Below are 20,475 nucleotides of genomic sequence, written 5' to 3'. Positions count from 1 at the left end.
TAGCACATTCTGCAGTTGCAAATGACATCCTGAAAATCTGATCAGTGGCTTTTTTTTTCCTTAGCCTTATTTTCCTTGACTTTTCTGAAACTGTCATCAGCAGGAACTGTGGACACACATTCCTTACCCTCTGCAGTGATGAGCACAAGCCTCCATGAAATAAGTACTACTAAAGAAATATGTACATATGAACCATCTATTACACTGACCACTCTGTTTTCTCACTGCTCTTATTCTTTGAATGGCCAGGCTCTCCTCCGGCCATTCTCCGGTCACAACCCTACGTCCCATTCTGAATCCTCCTCCTCCCTTGCGCCAGATGTGAGTCCGGCCCCAGCTCTGGCGTCTGCTCTTCCTCTCCACACTCCTCCAGATACCCAGCCTCAGAGTTTCCATCTTCTCTTTTCAGTAGTCAGAGTTCCACAATCTACGCCTCTGTCCCTGGTTCCCTCCTCAAGTCCAGACGTCCATTCCCTCCTCTCCTCGGGCAACTTTTTTAGGTGATGCCTCCAGCCTTTAGTTAGTGTGCACTACGTCGAAAATCAAACCACATCTCTCCTTTCCAAGCCACCTGCTCCTTCTGATGTCCTCATTCCTGTCACTAGACGTGCATGCAATCAGTGAGCATTTACACAACAGAAGGCATGATGCCAGACACGAGGAATTCAAGGATTTTTAAAAACAAGGTCCCACCTCAAGAAACTTGTAGGTGGCAGATAGAGGAGAGAGACAGGTACTGGAAGCCCCACCATCCCGTGATCAGAGCTGACCAAAGGGTGGTGGAAGGGTCAGCATGGACATGCATTATCCCTAGAGACTCCTGGGAGCTCAGTGCAATGACCTATCCAGTTTCCCTCCTCTTCTCCCTGTTCCCCAGATGCTATCACACACCGGGCTCTACCGAGCCTTTCACAGCTGTGTTTTCTACCTTGTGCTATCTCTCAAACCCCAGTGTGCATAGGAATCACTTGAGAATCTTGTTAAAATGAGGTTTCTCTTTGAGAAGGATTACGGTGGAGACTGAGATGATTTCTTACAAGAACCCAGCAGCTGGTGCCGACGCTGCTGGACTGTGACCGAGTCGTGAGGTTCTGTTGTCCCCCACCCTTGTCATCAGCTCAGGCCGGCACCAGTGCAGAGCCCACGAATGCACTTCTTGCCTCTAACCCTGGATAGTACAATATGGTAGCCACTAACCATGGTGCCTATTTAAATAAAAATGAAATGACATTTAAAAATCAGTTTCTTATTCTCAGTAGCCATGTTTTTACATGTTCAATAGCCACATGTGCCACATAATACGAGACAGATACAGCACATTTCCTTCACTGCTAAAGTTCTATTGGATGGCACTGCTTAATCTCCGATTGCTTTAAGGAACCAGTTATACACCGACTACCATCCAACTCCTCGAAGGCAAGCTCTGTGTTTGTCTTGCCATTGTTTCTATCCCCAGAACCCAGCCCATAACTTTTCTTTCATCTGACAAGTATTTATTGATCACCTACTATTTCCCAAAACTGTGCTTAACAGTTTGAGAGTGAGTAGTGCTTGGATGTGAACAACACAAATATGGTCCCTGCGTTTGAGAAGGTCACAAAATAGGTGTTCAGTAATTATTCGTTGCAATGAATAAATGAATGAATAATATCCAAACCACCTCCAGGAAAATTTTCACAAAAATGACTTTCACAACGCTCTCCAACTCAAAAATCTTCAATAGGTACCTCTCATCTGCAGAGTAAAAGTCCACGTTCGATGGCCTGGGATACTAGGTCCTTCTGAGAGGCAGAGGCGCATCCATCATGGTCAGTGTGTTGGTGTGCTAAGCTGCTGTCACAAAATACCACAAACAGACAAACAGGCAGGCTTAAACAACAGACATTTACTTCTCATAGTTCTGGTGGCCAGAAGTCCAAGACCAGGTGTCAGCAGGTTTAGATTCTCCAGAGGTCTCTCTGATTTGCAGATGCCCGCCTTCCCACTGTGTGTTCTCATGTGGCCTTTCTTCTGTGTGCACACTTTCCCAGTGATCCTTCCCATGCTCAAATTTCCTTTTCTTAAAAAGACACCAGTCAAATTGGGTCAGGCCTATCGTAACAGCCTCATTCTAACTTATTCACGTGTTTAAAGACTCAATCTCTAAACATAGTCACATGCTGAGGTACAGGGGGTTAAGTCTCCAACACATGAATCTAGGGAGTGGGGGAGAGGGAACACAATTTAGCCTCTAACAGTGAGAAATATGATTTTGGCACCTAACAAAACTGGGTTCTGAAATTAACTATTAATTACTGTACCGATGAGAGGATGCTTTACTTGCGTGACCCTCAGTTTCCTCATCTGAGAAACAGTGATACTACAACCCTCACCAGGTTGTTAGGAAGATTGAAAGCTTTTACGTATGTGAAGCACTTGAGACACCTTAGCCCATAGCAGGCCATCAGTTACACAAAGCCACTGTCATCATCACTTCCCTACACTTTACCTGCCCTTAGCCCCCAGCACCAGCCTCCCTTACTTCAGATCTCTGAACACACTTGGGCCTTACCTCTCCAGCCCCCTTTTCATATATCAGCCCCCTCATATTCAAACCCTGGTCGAACTTCCGGGCTCACTCCAGCTGCCTTTTCTCACCAAAGTCAGATGTCAGCCCTCAGCTCCTACTTTCCAAGCTTTGTTGGTTGTTACTATCTATTCTACACCATCGGCTCATCCAATTAGCACCTACAAATTAAAATACCCTATCACACACCGGGCTCTACCGAGCCTTTCACAGCTGTGTTTTCTACCTTGTGCTATCTCTCAAACCCCAGCGTGCATAGGAATCACTTGAGAATCTTGTTAAAATGAGGTTTCTCTTTGAGAAGGATTACGGTGGAGACTGAGATGATTTCTTACAAGAACCCAGCAGCTGGTGCTGACGCTGCTGGACTGTGACCGAGTCGTGAGGTTCTGTTGTCCCCCACCCTTGTCATCAGCTCAGGCCGGCACCAGTGCAGAGCCCACGAATGCACTTCTTGCCTCTAACCCTGGATAGTACAATATGGTAGCCACTAACCATGGTGCCTATTTAAATAAAAATGAAATGACATTTAAAAATCAGTTTCTTATTCTCAGTAGCCATGTTTTTACATGTTCAATAGCCACATGTGCCACATAATACGAGACAGATACAGCACATTTCCTTCACTGCTAAAGTTCTATTGGATGGCACTGCTTAATCTCCGATTGCTTTAAGGAACCAGTTATACACCGACTACCATCCAACTCCTCGAAGGCAAGCTCTGTGTTTGTCTTGCCATTGTTTCTATCCCCAGAACCCAGCCCATAACTTTTCTTTCATCTGACAAGTATTTATTGATCACCTACTATTTCCCAAAACTGTGCTTAACAGTTTGAGAGTGAGTAGTGCTTGGATGTGAACAACACAAATATGGTCCCTGCGTTTGAGAAGGTCACAAAATAGGTGTTCAGTAATTATTCGTTGCAATGAATAAATGAATGAATAATATCCAAACCACCTCCAGGAAAATTTTCACAAAAATGACTTTCACAACGCTCTCCAACTCAAAAATCTTCAATAGGTACCTCTCATCTGCAGAGTAAAAGTCCACGTTCGATGGCCTGGGATACTAGGTCCTTCTGAGAGGCAGAGGCGCATCCATCATGGTCAGTGTGTTGGTGTGCTAAGCTGCTGTCACAAAATACCACAAACAGACAAACAGGCAGGCTTAAACAACAGACATTTACTTCTCATAGTTCTGGTGGCCAGAAGTCCAAGACCAGGTGTCAGCAGGTTTAGATTCTCCAGAGGTCTCTCTGATTTGCAGATGCCCGCCTTCCCACTGTGTGTTCTCATGTGGCCTTTCTTCTGTGTGCACACTTTCCCAGTGATCCTTCCCATGCTCAAATTTCCTTTTCTTAAAAAGACACCAGTCAAATTGGGTCAGGCCTATCGTAACAGCCTCATTCTAACTTATTCACGTGTTTAAAGACTCAATCTCTAAACATAGTCACATGCTGAGGTACAGGGGGTTAAGTCTCCAACACATGAATCTAGGGAGTGGGGGAGAGGGAACACAATTTAGCCTCTAACAGTGAGAAATATGATTTTGGCACCTAACAAAACTGGGTTCTGAAATTAACTATTAATTACTGTACCGATGAGAGGATGCTTTACTTGCGTGACCCTCAGTTTCCTCATCTGAGAAACAGTGATACTACAACCCTCACCGGGTTGTTAGGAAGATTGAAAGCTTTTACGTATGTGAAGCACTTGAGACACCTTAGCCCATAGCAGGCCATCAGTTACACAAAGCCACTGTCATCATCACTTCCCTACACTTTACCTGCCCTTAGCCCCCAGCACCAGCCTCCCTTACTTCAGATCTCTGAACACACTTGGGCCTTACCTCTCCAGCCCCCTTTTCATATATCAGCCCCCTCATATTCAAACCCTGGTCGAACTTCCGGGCTCACTCCAGCTGCCTTTTCTCACCAAAGTCAGATGTCAGCCCTCAGCTCCTACTTTCCAAGCTTTGTTGGTTGTTACTATCTATTCTACACCATCGGCTCATCCAATTAGCACCTACAAATTAAAATACCAAATTGTGAATTTGTCTCCTAACTTTTCCTGCACTTAGGCTGATCCTCCCAATTAGGTTGAAAGGCATTTTAGATCAAAGCCCACATTATACTTTTTAGTTTTTCTCACAGCACCTATCAAAGAGTCTCAGATACAGCAGGTCTTAACCAATCAAAAATTTGTGGATATAAAAATATACTTATATATGGTCAATAGGCACTGATTGAATAGGGGTGTGAGTGTGTGTGTGTGTGTGTGTGTGTGTGTGTGTGTGTGTTTGATTTTAGCATAAAGAAATCATGAGAAAGAGAAATACCAAATTCAGCCTACTTCGATTTTCTCTTGAGGGTTGAAGAAGTAACCCAGGGAGGATTCAACAGTGCTGGCAATGTTGTGTTGTGTTTTTTAAGCTGGGTGATAGCTTCACAGTTATTTGTTATACTTTCATACCTTTTTGTATCATTAAATGTTGCAAATTAATATTTATTAATTGACTCACATCTGCTGTTTGTACATGGGCTTATTAACACTCACAACTAATGTATGAGGAATTCTCCTGAAATGAGAGAAAATACTTAAAATATTTGTCTTAGAAGAGTTTTCGTTAGGATTTGCTTCAGAGTCTAACTCTACAAACTCTTTTAATTAATATTTTATCTGGCAGAAAATATTTATGAGACATTACTGGCCTCATAAATGCAAATGGAATTTCTATAAATAGGAGAAAAATAATTTCCTGTGTGTCATATTCTAAGGAGAAAACTTAATTGTGAATTCATCTCTTGCTCTGTGAAGGAAGGTAAGAGAGGCAGATGGTGGTGGACAGAGGCAGCGGTTCTGTGCTCTAATTAACACGAGAACGCACACAGTCTCGGTTGCTTTCAGATACCGCCTCATCAATTGCAGACAAAGAAGAACGTGCTTAGCATCTTCCAAGCCCCCTGAGTAGTTCTTCAATTATGTCCCCTGCCCTTGAATGTCACCTGTGCTCTTTGGGAGACTTGAGCATGGAAAAATTTAGGCTCACTTAAATTTGCAAAACCCAGTCAGGAATAGAACCCCCATATTTCTCATTTTTCATGTCTAGGCTAAGAACTGAACCGAAGTCTTCTATATCCCAGTTCAAGGTCTCATCACTGTGAAAAAACTTACAAAATGGCATTTACCAGACCACCTTACATTTTGCTTCCAAGTCAGCCAGGCTCCCCCAATTAGGGCAGAAGAAATTTCAAGGTCTTTGTGTAATCTAAAGTCACTGTCGCCCCAGGACAGGGCACCTCACAGACTCAGAAATGCATGTAACGTGTGTCATCTGGGCCACAGAGCTACACGGCCACTGCCTCTCCCAAGAACTAGGAAATTAAGAAATTAAGAATTTTCTTCTCAGAGTGTTAAACCATAAGATCAACACTAATGGATGCACAGGGAGACTGGCTAAATCCCCTAAGAGGACAGATTAGTCAGGGCCAATAGCAGCCACATTGAATAACTGACACCCTCTCTGCAGAGAGACTGGATGGGGGTCTAGGAGGCAAACCCTGGCAGGGCCACTCTGCCACTGTCCCTGGGGAGGTTGCCTGGACATTGGGCTGTGTGCACGCTGGTGTCGACATAAGGAACACCCAAACCTGTAGAGGAATTTTTATGAGTTTATCTGAGCCAAACTGACAACAACTGTCGGGAAGCAAAATCTCAACAGATTGAGAAAATATTCTGGAGAATGGCAGTTTTGCAGCTTATTTTATACATTAGAATCAAAGGAGGAGGAGGAGACATAAGGAGGGTGACATGAAGTCCATTGGTGGTAGGGGGTGAGAGAAAGCAGCAAGGAATTTCTCCGGGATTGGATAAAAAGGCAAAGTAGAGAAACACATACTTCCTTTACATTGGTAGCCACAGAATCCTTAATAATTAACATTTACAGTACACAGAGATGGTGTGTGGGGAATGAAATACCAATGAGGGGTTCTGTGGTCTCCAGCTCAGGAGCGTGGATGGTTGTTCCCTGAGGTGTCTGGAAAAGAAGATTAGGCTGACATTTCAAAGGTTTGCTATCTTAGATGCAAAAAGACAATAGACAGGCTTACTTAGGTAAAGATTCACCTAGGTCACAGAATCTATAAGCCTAAGACCTGAATACCCACCATAACCCCTTTTAAGCTAGGAATTTTTACCTTCAGACCACCTTGTGTGGTTACTTTGGCCTCTAGGTTTGTAACGCCCATGCAGGCCTCCCCTGGGCTTGTGCGATTCAGCACACCACCCCTTTCTCATTCACACTGATCTCTTTGGCAAGAGGAGCCCCCAGGTTGCCGTCATGAGGCTAAGCTTCCACATCACTGTCATGCTTCTGTGCTTGCAGGAGAGAACAGGCTTGGTGCATCCTGGTCCCAGTGACAAGCATTTGTCCTCTTATAATTTAATAAACCATTTTCTTGTTGTAGAAAGTGTTCATTTGATAAATATTCATTGAGCACCTGTGCCAGGTGCTGGGGACACAGCAGAGAACAAGAAAGTCATACTCTTTGCCCTGGCGGAGCCTACAGCCAGTGGGCATTGGTCTCGGGTGTACCTATCCCCTACCACCCCCGTCCCCCTCCAACCTCCCCCATCCTGGGGTAAGATACACTCAAGGCCTAGGGCAGGGATGTTGAACCCAAAAGTCTGGGCAACAGAGAGATGCCCTAGGTAACAGCATCAGCTAGGAAGGGCACTCCTAACTGACCCGTCCTCAGAGAAGCACGTCCACCCTTTGCAGACAGCAGCCTGCCTTTTAAAGCGGCTGTGACCTAACGTCTGCAGCTGCCTTTCCTAGAAGCCATTCGAATTAAAGAATAAATGCATGCCATCATCTTCCCTCGAGGCAGGCAGGAATCCAAAATGGCTCCACCCAGCCGGTGTGCATTCAGCTCAGGCTCTGCCTCCGCGCTGTGCCGAGATTTGAGTGGAGGGAGCATTTCCCCGCTATTCCGACCGACACCCGCCACATTCCGCTGGAGAAGGCCGCCAAGGGGTAAGCCAAGAGCCCGGGGAGCAGGAGACCTGTTTCTGGTCTCTGGACCTGCTCCACCTGCAGTCAGTGGGTCAGGATGCCCCAGAACCCCACTCCACCCACAGGAGAGGCAGCCCTCCGGGGGGGGGCGATGCAGCACCCAGACTGTGGCTTCCCCAACTTCCCCAAGGGCCTCCCACCTGCTCCGTTCAGCTCAAGAAACAACTAAATTTTACCAACTGACCCCTCAAGACACTGCGGACTGACTGAGCAGCCCCTCCCAGGCTCTGATCCAAGATTTCTGCCCTCCTAGTTCCTTCTTTCGGTCTTCTCCACCGCACCCCGTAACCAGAGCGCGCTCACACCTGCACCTGCGGGCGCGCAACCATATGCACACGCGGGCGCTCACACCTGCACCCGCGTGCGCACAGACCTCCGTCATTAGCGTCTGCAGGACCAGAGGCACACCCAGCACCACTGCCGAGAGCACCCGGAGGCGGCGCGAGCCTGGAGACGGGAGCGCAGAGCCACCCGCCCTCCCCTCGGGTTCCCTCTCCACCTTCCAGGAGCCGAGTGATTCAGAACTGACGGTGTCCCCGGATCACGTGGGGAACCCGGCCCCCTCCCCCACCCCCGCCGCCTTTCCCTGTGGCCTTTTAAATCGGTTATTACACATTGTTACACAGAGATACGTTTGTAGTGGGGGCAGAAGGTGAGGAGAACTGGAGAAAGAAGAGGGCGGAGGGGACGGAGGGAGGAGGAGAGGAGGGGAGAGAGAAGGGGAGAGGGGGGAGAGAAGAGGAAGGAGGAAGAAGGAGGGAGGGAGAGAGGGAGAGAGATGAGAGAGAGAGAGAGAGAGAGAGAGAGAGAGAGAGAGAGAGAGAGAGAGAAGCCTGGAGAAGGGAGTGACTGAGGGCTGGCGAGGAAGGGACAGGATGGCTTAGAAGCCTCTGTCCACAGGACCCACATCAGGGAGAGGCTCTAGGCAGAGTCTGAGGCTGCAAGTAATGGCTGGGGCTGGAGAATCCCCTCAAGGGCCCTGAGCGCCCCCTGCCCCGCCTCTAAGGGACACCCCAGAAGTTAGAATCAGTGGGACTTGGAAGCTCCGATTGCAACAAGTAAGTTGTCTTCTTTTCCTCCTCTATTCCTCCCACAGCTCAGCAGATCTGGAAGGCAGGACGCACTCTCAGGGCTCCCAGGGCTTCCAGCCCCTAGCTTTTACCAGGAACCAGTGTGTTTGGGAGTGGAGGGGACTGGGAAGGGTTTAGGGCGGGTCCAAAGTTCAGCCAGGAAATCCGAGATCTCCATAGCCCTGCGGGCTGCCGTGGGCTTGGGGAGCTTTGCCTTCCGAGGGCTGTTAGTTAGGCTGTCAACATCTCTGCTCTGGTACTAGAGAGAGGATTCCTGCCCCCTACCCCCACTCCCCACGAAAAGCCCCATTTAGTGGTGTGACTGGCCAGGGCAGTGAGGAGAGGGGCATCACTCCCCAGGGAAGTGGCTCTGCCTTCAGATAGGGGAGTAGAGGGCTAGGGTGGGGCAGTGCATACTCTGTCAACCTTAGATCCTCAGCTTAACCTTGCTTTCTTTTAAGTGTGGCCAAATTGGATGCACGGCCTTGCCATTTGTGCCCTCTTGCTGCCCTGTCACTTCCTGCATGCCGCCTTATCTCTTTTTAAACATCTTTCAAACTGTTCAGAAAGGCCAGGGGTCAAGACTGCAAGGACAGGGAAAGGCAATAGGGAAGGATGTGGCCATTATTCCCATTTTCTAAACCCAGGGATCTCCCTGGAGACCTGTCTGTGCCTCTGCTCAAACAGGGCTCTCCTCCTGGGGCCTTATGTAGTTCAGGCTCCCCAGATCAACTTCCCCCAACCTTTTTGGCACCAGGGACTGGTGCTCCTGAGAATCTATTGCCTGATGATCTGAGGTGGAGCTGAGGTGGTGATGCTAGTGCTGGGGAGCAGCTGCAAATACAGATGAAGCTTTGCTGGCTTGCCCATGCACACCTCCTGCTATGTGGCCCAGTTCCTAACAGGCCATGGATGAGTACTGGTCTGCAGCCCAGGTATTGAGGACCCCCGCCCCAGATCGCATCTGGCGCTCAAAGGTCCAGGGCCTCCCCCAAACTTCCAGTAAGATAAGACCAGCCCAGCAACACCAGAAGATCAGTGGGCACATAATGTGTCAGGAACAGATATTATCATCCTCAGTCTGCAGATGAGAAATTGAAGCTTAGCGAGACTGTGTAATTTTTAGAGGTACACAGCTTACAAGTGAGATTCCCACCTGGGTCTGACTCCAAAAGGAATCTTTTTATTTATTTATTATTATTATTATTATTTTATCACTAAGCTAAGCATCATAGGGCTTTCTGTTTCACAGAACACTTTTCCATGTGGGAGAGAGGTAGGTAGTGAAAAGAAGCTAATATTTATGGAACCAAGTACTGAGCTGGACACGTTCATATGAGTTAATCTGCGTGCCAGTCCTGAGGGAGAGGTCATTCCACCGCTTTATAGATGACTCTGAAGCTTAGAGAGTTCTGGCCTTCCCAAATCCATGCCTTTCCCTCAGATTCAGGTGTAAATCCCATCAGCACAGGGGCTGGGGCTTCCTAGAATCTGGAGGAAGAACGGAGCAGAACCAGGGATGTGGGATTGAGAGAGAAAAGGCCCTTGGTTGGGCTCTGACACAAAAAGCTTGGTCGGCTCGACTGGGACCTTAAATAATCGATCTGACCTGAGATGGTATCACTCTGCCTAGAGGTGTAAAGAAATTTCTTCAGTGGGGATACTCAAGCATGGGGTGTGTGCTTCTTGGCAATAATGTCAAGGAATTGTTACTTACTGACTGCTTACTATGTGATGTTAGGGATTTAATGTATGTCATGGGATCGTTTTTTAATATTCTCATCCACTTCTTTGCCCACTACTCCTCCCTCTACCTCATCTCATCCCGACCCCCTACAGCATCTTGTACCCAAACACTCTGAAGCTTTCACAGGGCAGAAACATATAACCTAAGGCTAGAAAAAAACAAGCATTCTTTTACCTTGAAGGAATTGTGGGGCCGGGTGGGGGCGGTGCATTTAGCAAGTGTTTATTACTGGTCAGGCTCTGTTCATTAATTATGAGATCGATAACAAATTATTACAACAGCATAAATTATTAGAACAGAGCCAGGGCCTCCCCTGGAAGAGGAAGGATCACACAGAAAACTTGTCTGCATGTTCCACAAAAGCACAGTGCTCTAGACCCTCCCCAAACCATGATCTAGATTCTGTAGTTCTCTGAAAGAAGGGGAATCACTCAGACATAGATTCTCCTGTCCTCTCCAAAAGCCACTGTACACTGCTGGCATTCCCCACAGGTGGCCGTTTCTTAATTAAGTAGCACACCTGCATCAAACAGGGAATGAGTGAGCACCATCCATCCAGCAGAGCAGCTGGAGGAAGAAGGAAGTGTGAGCAGAGAAGGGGCTGTAGGAAGCTAGCTGCCTTCTCCGGCGATGAAATCACATGGGTGCTCCTGCATCTGCGGTCACATCCTGAGTGGTGCAGAGCTCTTCCCTCTGTGGGTCCAGCAGAAACATCACTGTGACTCTGTCACAAACATTCTCTGTCAGCTTCGCTGCCCCTGGCAGACTGCGCAGCAAGGTCCCTTTGGGCCTGTCTGTAAGCGTCTGCCTGGGCTTCTTGTCCAGAAGCAGCTCTAGTCACCTGTGTTGAAGTTAATCCCACAGCAGACAAGAGACAACTAGAATGCCCATTCTCCACTTTTCACTTGCGCTGAAAACAACCTGGTTCTCAATGCCTTCTGTGGTCAAAGCCACGAAGGGTGTACTGTGTATTCACATACTTAAAAACCATGTCTACTTCTGTTTTTTTGTTTTGAAATCGGTTCAACAATCATTTATTTGATCACCTGGCATGTACCAGGAATAATTAGTTTTTGAAAATCTTGGAATATGATCATTTGGGCAAGGTGATGCTTTCCATTTAGGAGAATGTTAGCAAAGGCTTGCATTTTCTGAGTAATACTGATTGAATATTTAGGCTGTGGGGTGGGAGGATGATAGAGAGGAAGGACGGGCACAGGAATCCATTTGGTATTTGGAAGGAGCCTTTTTCACTGTGTCCGACAGGCCATTGAGAGCTGGCAGTGTTTCTAAGAGAGGGCCCATCATCAGATGTCTATTAAGCCAGTTTCAGCCCTGGAAGAATTTTTTTTATTTTTCTTAAAGACAACATAAGAAGAATGGGAGTTCAAAAGCAATGAATTATAGGGAGACTTTTGAAAAAACATATATCTGAATGTATTTCTCTAAGAGACTTGTGGAGTGGATTTCTTTGGAATTATTTTAAAACAGAGGGGACAGCTTCCCCTTTCTGAGACCCTGGCTGCTGAGGGATAGAGTGGTGGCCCTGCCAGGACAGCATAGCTTATCTAGTTCCTCCCACCTTGACATTCTGATAAATGAGCTATTCTAGTCAACAAAGCCCAGGCTGGCAGCAGCCCTTGCCAATAGCCGTGTTAAGTTAAATGTCAGAGCCAAACCTTTAACACATGACCCTGGAGATCCTGGCTGGTGCATGAATTTAAATTCCATTATTGTTCCAGACCAGAGTGGGCTGAGAGGCAAAGGTCAGGGATAATCTGATCTGTTTGTCAGGTGGCAACGGCACTTCCTGGTCACCAAAGGTTAACCCACATAGTGGCCAGAGGCTGGGCTGGGGGTGAAAAGGGAAGTGGAGGGAGAGGGAGAGGAGAGGTCATGACAAGCTTTCCGTCTTTCACGCTCATCTTCTGTGACTTGGTTGTTTGGGGCTGGGTGTGCTGCCCACTGCTACGCCTTCTCTCACACTTCAAGCTCCCTACCTTCAAGTCCCTAGTGCCATCATTCTACATTATTGCTTGCTGCTCATAAAGGTAAAGGGAGAAAAAAAGCAAGAACAGAGAAGTGCTATCTGGGAACAAACCTGTACCTTGTCCTCAGAGTCTGCTCCCCTCCCAGGATTGTGCTACTGAGCACTTGATGCTCAAAGCCTGGCCAGGAGGAAGATCATAAAAGCATCAGAGATGAGGTGCTGCCTCTGCTCCAGGAAGCTGGCCATCCAGTAGGGACAATAGATCCCACAGGTGCCCAGGTCCCAGGGGCCCTTACAAACAAAGGCAATGACAGCCAGCTAACATGGGGCAATAGTAGAGCAACCCTACTGGACGTCAGGGTATGCAGGCCTCTGAGTCCCAAGTCAAGTGGCCTCAGTCACTTTGGAGAATGCCCTTGATTGGATGAACTTAAAGTTACTCATATATTCCTTCAGAAATACGTATAGAGCTCCTACAATAGGCCAGACCTTGTGTAGGAACCTGCGATAGATTATATCGGGTCATAGACACACCCTACTTGCCCTACCTTGGAGAGCTGCCCCCGGACCCCCTGGGGAAGGTAGGCGTGCCTGTGAATACATTACACCATCAGGGTAAGTGCCACTAGAGATGCGAGGACAGAGAGAGGGCCAGGGAGAACCAGGGAAGGCTTTCAAAGGAGGTTTGAAAAATAGGGAGGTCTGTGGGGATGGTGGAAGAGAGTAAGGAGTCCAAGGGACAGGCCTGGAGAGCCCAGCGTCCGTGGCCCTGAGCGGGCCCTGAGGAAGCCTGCCCTGATCATTTTCTTCATCTGTTTGGATTTCCCAATTTCTTCCCTTAAGTGCTCACACTCAATCATATTTTATTTCTCGCCCCTCCCCCTTTTTTTCTTCTCAGTTGGCCTTTTTTTCCCTCCATTTTTATCTTTTTCTCTCACTCATTCTCTTAGCCATAAACACCCTGTAGTGATTCTTTAGTTCAATCCCTTTTCTACTGCATTTATTCTCTTATTTTTTATTAAACTTTTTCTTTTGACATATTTATAGGTTCACATATAGTTTAAGAAATAATGCAGAGCTCTCTTATATTCTCTACCCAGTTTCTCTGAATGGTAACATCTTACAAAACTATAGTAAAATATCAAAACTGTAATTATCTTATAAAAAGTTGACAATAAAACAAATTTCCCACAGAAAAAGAAACAATGAACAAAGATGAAGAGACAGCCTAAAGAATGGGAAAAATATTTACAGACCACACTGATAAGGAGTTAATATCCAAAATATATAAAGAACTCATACAACTCGATAGCAAAAAATAAAAAAAGAATTCAATTAAAAATTGGGCAAAGGACCTGAATAGACATTTTTTTCCAAAGAAGAAATATGACTGGCCAACAGGTATATGAAAAGATGTCCAACATCACTAATCATCAGGCAAATCATGAAAACCACAATGAAATATCACCTCACACCTGTTAGAATAGCTGCTATCAAAAAGGCAAAAGATAACAAATGCAAGGATGTGCATTGTTGGTGGGAGTGTAAATTCATGCACTCACTATGGAAAACAGTATGGAGGGTCCTCGAAAAATTAAAAATAGAACTATCATATGACCCAGCACTTCCACGTCTGAGGATATACCCAAGGGAAACAAAAACACTATGTCAAAGAGATGTCTTCACTGCCCTGTTCACAGCAGCATTATTTACAATAGCCAGGACAAGACATGGAAACAACCTAAGTGTCCGTGGATGAAGAAGTGGTGGTACATATATATATTCTGATATATATGTATATATATTTATCTTTGTCAGCTTAAGAATGTTATATTAAATAGAATCATACAGTCTAATTTTTTGGAATTGATTCTTTTTGCTCAGCATAATTCTCTGGAGATTCACTCAGGTTGGTGTGTGTGGATGTGTGTGAATTGCTGTGTAGTATTCTGCAGCGTGGATGTACCACAGTTTGTTTAACCATTCACTCCTCAAAGGATATTTGGGTTGTTTCCAGTTTGGAGCTCTTATGAATAAAGCTGCTATAAATATTTGTGTACTGTTTTGTTTTGTTCTGTTTTGTTTTGTTTTTCTTTGCATAAACATAAGTTTTTGTTTTTCTGGGATAAGTGCCCAAGTGCAATTGATAGTTCATGTGGTAGTTACATGTTTAGCTTTTTAAAGAAACCGTCAGACGCTTTTCATAGCAGCTATACCATTTTATATTCCCACTAGCAATGTTTGAGTGATCCAGTTTCTCCACATCCTTGCCAACATTTGGTGTTATCACTATTTTTAATCTTAGCCATTCTGGTAGATGTGCAGTGATATCTCATTGTGCTTTTAATTTACATTTTCCTAATGGCTAGTGATCTCTTCAAGTGCTTATTTGTCCTCTATAGATTTTCTTAATGTCTTTTGCCCATTTTCTAATTAGATTGTTTAACTGTGGAATTTTGAGAGTTCTTTATATATTCTAGTTACTAACTCTTGTCAAACATGTAATTTGCTAATATTATCTACTACTCTAGCTTGTATTTTCATCTTAGCAGGCCTTTTTCAGAACAGGTGTTTTTAATTTTGATGAGGTACAACTTACCAGTTTTTTTTTTCTTTTATGAATCAGGTTTTGGGTGTCTAGTCTAAGAACTCTTTGCCTGTTATAGGTCTCAAAGAGTTTTTCCCATACTTTTTTCTTAAAGTTTTATAGTTGTATCTTTTATATGTAAGTCCATGATACTCTCTGAGTTAATTTTTGTGTAAAGTCTGAGACTTGGGTCCAGATTCACTTTTTTTTTTGCCTATGGATGTCCAATTGCTCTAGTACCATTTGTTAAAAAGACTTTCTTTACTGAATCCCTTTTGTACTTTTGTCAAAAATCAGTTGGGCATATCTGTGAAGGTGTATTTCTGGGTCCTCTGTTCTGTTTCATTGATCTATGTGTCTGTCCCTCTGCCAGTACCATTGTAGCTATAGAATACATTTTTAAATGGACTGATTCTATTCCTTTTATTCTTTTTCATAATTGTTTTACCTATCCTAGTTCTTTTGCCTTTCCATAAAAATTTTAGAATAATTTTATCTATATCTACAAAATAATAGTGTGGGATTTCGATAGGAATTGCATTAAATCTATATATCAATTTGGGGAGAAGTGATATCTTTACTGTATTACATCTTCCCACCCATAAATGCAGTTTGCTTCTTCACTTATGTAGATATTCTTTAATTTTTTTCATCGGTATTTATAGTTAACAGCAGTTCTTTTTGATCTGCATGGACTAACTGTGTGCCCTTGGGCATATAGTTTAGTTTCTCAGACCTTCATTTTACATTCTATAAAATGGGTGTAATAACGCCTACCTTGAAATGGCATGGAAAAGGGCAAATAAGATGGCAAATGAGAAGTGTCTGGCTGTACGTGTTCGATGACTTTTTCCCCTTTGACTGGTTCTTTCACGTGTCTTTGCTTCTCCCCAGCTCGCATTTCGATGCCCACATTCACCTTCACTTCACTCACTGTCTCCTTTTCATCCGCTGTTTTCTTAACTTTCTTTCATTCTCAATCCCTTATCCTAATTCTCTTCACTTTATTCTTCCCTTACCTCACTGGCTTTTCCTGCTTCATTCATTCTCCTGCGGATTTGTCTTGTTCCTGTTTATCGGGTCGTTTGGGGAATTTCTTTTCCTTCGGCTTGGAGTGTGACTCTAGAGCCAATCCACCTGGGTTCAGATCCAGATCAACAACACAAGTGGTTTGCTCATCATCCCTTGTGCTTCAGTTTCTTCATCTGTAAAATAGGAGAAACAGAACTTGCCTCATACCTTTTCTGAAATGATGAAATAAGTTAGTACATGTAAAGCATTTACAATATAACCTGGTATATGGTAAGCTCCCAATAGGTTTCAGCTACAATTATTAGGATTTTACCTATTATGCCCTGTGTCTCTGGTCCTTTCTCACTGGCTCACTTACCTTCTATCATATCTCATCTTTTTTACTTGTATATAAGTATTTTCATATTCACATTATCTTGCTATCTCGATACTGTCTTGTCTGCACTATTCCCATATCATATTCCCTAATCATCATTGATAAATTAGCACCAGCCCAGGAAATTCGTCCCTTGGGCTGCAGAGAGGAAACAAGTGGTTTTTCATTTTGATTTAATCATTAATCTCCTTTATTATTTAATGCGGAATACATATTCACAGTGCAGAGTTACAATGAAGAGAATGTATTTTAAGTGTGCTGCTTGCTTGCAAAGAGATAGCAGGCTTAGAAAGGAAAAAATACTGGATAGACAGATACAAATGTGGGGAAAAATGTAAAATGAATTAATTTGATTTGCATGCCCCTTTATTCAAGATTTTTCATACATCTTCTACAGGGGCTTTGGGGAGTGAATTTGGACCATGGCCACTAATCCATGGCTGAGTATTAAGATGAGTAGATGTAAGGACCTCATCAGTGGCCCATGGCAGCCTGCCAAAGCGGGAAGTGAAATACTCCATCTTAAGCACATGAGAGCCAAACAAGTTGAGAACCTCAGTCACAAGCTTACAGCTTGCTCCATAGACACGCCGCTCAATAATTAGCTACATACGAAATGTTAAATTGCTTGATAGGCACTCGCATGTGATTAAGCCTTTCAAATCTATATTCCATACCTTGAATTAGGCCTAATTTTGCCATTTTAAAAATTGCTGAATATATTTGGACTCATTTAGATACACTCAAATGGGTCTTTTAAATACCATCAAAATGATATTTTCGTCCCTGTATTATTTTCTCCAAAGATTTGAACTCCATAAACAAATGCCAGACTTGTCTGCTCCCATTTCAGACAAGAACTCTGTCTTCCTTTAAAAACCCTAAGTGAAACACTATTTAATCCTCCACTTTTATTGTTTTATCTTTATCGTGAACTCCTAGCATTTTTGTTTCTTTAATGACAAAGTAAGCATGTGATTAGTCCACAGCACTTCTAGTAGAGTACATTTTTCTCTCCAGATACTGTAAAATAATGCACCAGGTCGATTACTTCCTTAGAATTGTGGTGGAGAATCCTCCACGGATGCAATCCAATGAGCTGCCCATTATCTTCCCCTCGTCTGGGCTGCCCAAGCCCTGAAGGCCCCAGCTACATCTGCTAGTGCCCCCTGTGGCACCGAGTGACCCCCTTCACTATGCAGCCACATGTTGGACCTACCTTTAAATCGCTCAGTGTTTACTTTACATAAAACTTCACATTCAGTGTTTCTATGTCTACAATGTCATCACATTGGGACTTAATCAGCACTTGTGTGTTCTGGGCAAGCCACAACTATCCTACTATAAAGTGTAACTAATATTATAGGATTCTCTTGAGCCAATCCAAGAGTTCTGAAAGAACCCCACAGAGATGCAAAGTATCATTATTATTACATAGTAAGTCCATATAATGATAATACTGGTATTGTTTCATTCCTCATACCTGCTCTTAACCTGTAACAATTCAGCTTAGGAGGCCAAGTGTATTATACTGGTATTTGGCTGGTAGGATCTTCCTGATAAAATGGCAGATATTTCACTGATATTATAATTCCTGTGAATATTTCATTTCTTACACAGAGATCCAGGTTAGAGATCTATGGAGAAATGTGTAATTCAGGGACAGAACAGTCAGGATTATAATCCGCTTACATTCTGTTTGGTTCTCTGGACTTTGATGGGCTTTGAGTGGGGAGAGTGGGAGGGTACGGGCTCTGCAGTCAGGCCAGTGTCATTCAAAAGCCAGGTTCTGCTGCTCACTAGCCATGTGAACTTGGGCCAGTTCCCTACCTTCTCTGAGTCTCGGTCTCCTTATCTGAGTAGTGGGCGCATTGTACTCACTCCACAGTGTGGCTGAGATGATTAATGAGTTGACGTATGTAAGGCAGCTAGTGCAGAGTAGCATACACAGAAATGTCACTTCCAGGGCTATTCTGCAAAGAAAAACAAGAGTCAGCACAACCTGCTGCAGGAAATATATTGAATATATGTTTAAAACAAAAGCAAACAGAGTGTAATGGACATAGGGAAAGTGGCACAGATGGACAAATGTTCCCTAAAAAGCTTGCTCTGGTCAGGATGTCTCCGAGTCAAAACTAGGGACTAGAGTCACTCTGGGAGTAACCCCAGTCCTGATCCACATTGCCACCCTGACTTTTTTCTAAACTATAATCCCACCCACACTGAGGACCAGATTCAAGGGACAGAGGCAGCCCTCAGATGCCCTGGGATGGAGGCCCAGGATACCTGAGGAGGGATGCCTCAGAGACAGTCATTCTGAGCAGTCTGATGTAGCAGTGCCCGCATCCCTCAAGTCTTCCTCACCCGCCTTACCCAGCAGCTCCCTTGCAGAGGCCTTAGCAGCTCAGCAATCAATACGTTGTGCCTAGACATCTGGGTGATGAAATGTCCTGTCTGACACAGCCTGTTCTTCCATCCACATTGTCCTTGGCTCCACATTCCATTGAAAGCCCCTCCTGCTCCTGGCACACACTCCCCCTCACATAGCCAGGAGACATTTTTGCATTCCAGAGAGAGGGATGCCAAAATTCACTTTGCTATGGCAGACCTTGGCAGAATCCTTTTTCCTGGGCACTCAGCTTGAAGCAGAACTAACAAGAGTGTGCATTCCCTGAGCCCCCATGAGCCCATGGCAGTGAGAATCATCCTAGGCATAAAAACCAACATACGTGGTCTACCTCCACTGCCCTCGCAGAGCTCCTCAGTCCTATCTTTCCAGGATGCCCTAATCATTGGTACTCAGCATCCATTTCATCTGAGCCAGAAACAACTCGGGCGGTGACCTAACTCACCCTCCTCTGGAGAGGGAGCTCCCTCTATCTTCTTTGAAGTATTTATAGTCAGAAATCTCTCCTCATTGAGAACCACCTCCCCGAGCAGTGAAATGTAGGACTGCAGTGCTCACCCAAGGCTCTGTTCTCTGCAGCACATTTGCTAGGGGTGTGATTGAAGAAGGCAGCTAAGCAGAAGAAGCGCTGTAAGAACGAGGGGGTCATGGCAGCCACCTGTATGACAGAGGGGACTGGGGGGTGTTGGGGACAAGGCTGTGGTCACAGAGACAGGGCTGATTAGGACCATGGGAACCAGGCTGGTGGGAACTGACGGAGCAGCCCCTTTGAGCCCTCTCTCTGCTACGGTGCGAGTCCCAGTTTGGCCTCTTGGCTTCCTTTGCACTGAGGACTGACAGGCTGTGTTCATGGCAGACCCATTAGTGCAAACAGGAAAGCTTTGAGGGTTTATTGACATTACCACGACTCCTAACACCACGCTCAGCATAACACAAAGTACAGTCCAACATGTGCATGCGAGGAAAAGCCTTTCTACGACTCAAGAGCCCAGAAGCATATAAATCGGCAGCTGACAGACTGAATCTGACTCACAGATATATTTTCTTCGGCTAGCTCACTGTTTCAAAAATTGTTGAATTAGTTGGTAACATTAGGAAAAAAAAATCATGTTTAAAAGTCTTCATTTCTAGCTTTTCTGGAAAAAGACAGTGGAGGATCTTGCAGTACTAGCTCCACATTCTTGCATGGCCAGAGCTTTCTTAACTCTAGCTGAGTAGTAGTGGCCCCTGTTATGACTTCATGTGTGCTCAGCTCACCTCAGTCCCCACTACTCCCCATTGTGTCCCCAAATCCAGAGCACGTTTTGGTTGCATTTACTGTGGGTTTACATAATTTATTTTCCTAAAATAAAGATACTCACATGTTTTAAAATCTTTTTCTCTATCAAAGATGTGAAAATGAAGGTGTAAGAAGACCTCACGTTTGAATAAAAATAGGAAAAAAGTAATATCTCATCAATAAGCATTTGCAGTGTGTCTGTGTTGAAAGAAGCAGCAGCTCCATTCACCGATCCCACTCATCTCTTTTAGTAGGCAGCAGAGTTCGGCACCCCATAGGTTCTTGGTTACTACAGCATACACACCCTACTCAGCTAAAATATTCATGAGTGACAAGGTATTTGCCCC

General features: G+C 44.8%; 1 protein-coding gene across 2 annotated transcripts in view; it reads left to right on the top strand.

Moving 5' to 3' along the window:
• The first annotated feature begins 8,356 nt into the window (after nt 1–8,356).
• The window catches only part of KCNJ5 (potassium voltage-gated channel subfamily J member 5), a 30,266-nt gene continuing 18,147 nt past the window's right edge, over nt 8,357–20,475 (top strand). The window contains exon 1 of one of the 2 annotated variants that reach the window (XM_011380927.2): nt 8,357–8,698. The gene's annotated coding sequence lies outside the window, so the exon portion shown is untranslated. The remainder of the gene's footprint in view (nt 8,699–20,475) is intronic. The other variant, XM_023523804.1, reaches the window with a different exon arrangement.

The sequence above is a fragment of the Pteropus vampyrus genome, unplaced genomic scaffold (assembly GCF_000151845.1).
Source record: "Pteropus vampyrus isolate Shadow unplaced genomic scaffold, Pvam_2.0 Scaffold416, whole genome shotgun sequence".
Lineage (NCBI taxonomy): Eukaryota > Metazoa > Chordata > Mammalia > Chiroptera > Pteropodidae > Pteropus > Pteropus vampyrus.
Note: the sequence above shows the minus strand (reverse complement) of the source record. Positions and strands in the feature narration are given on the sequence as shown.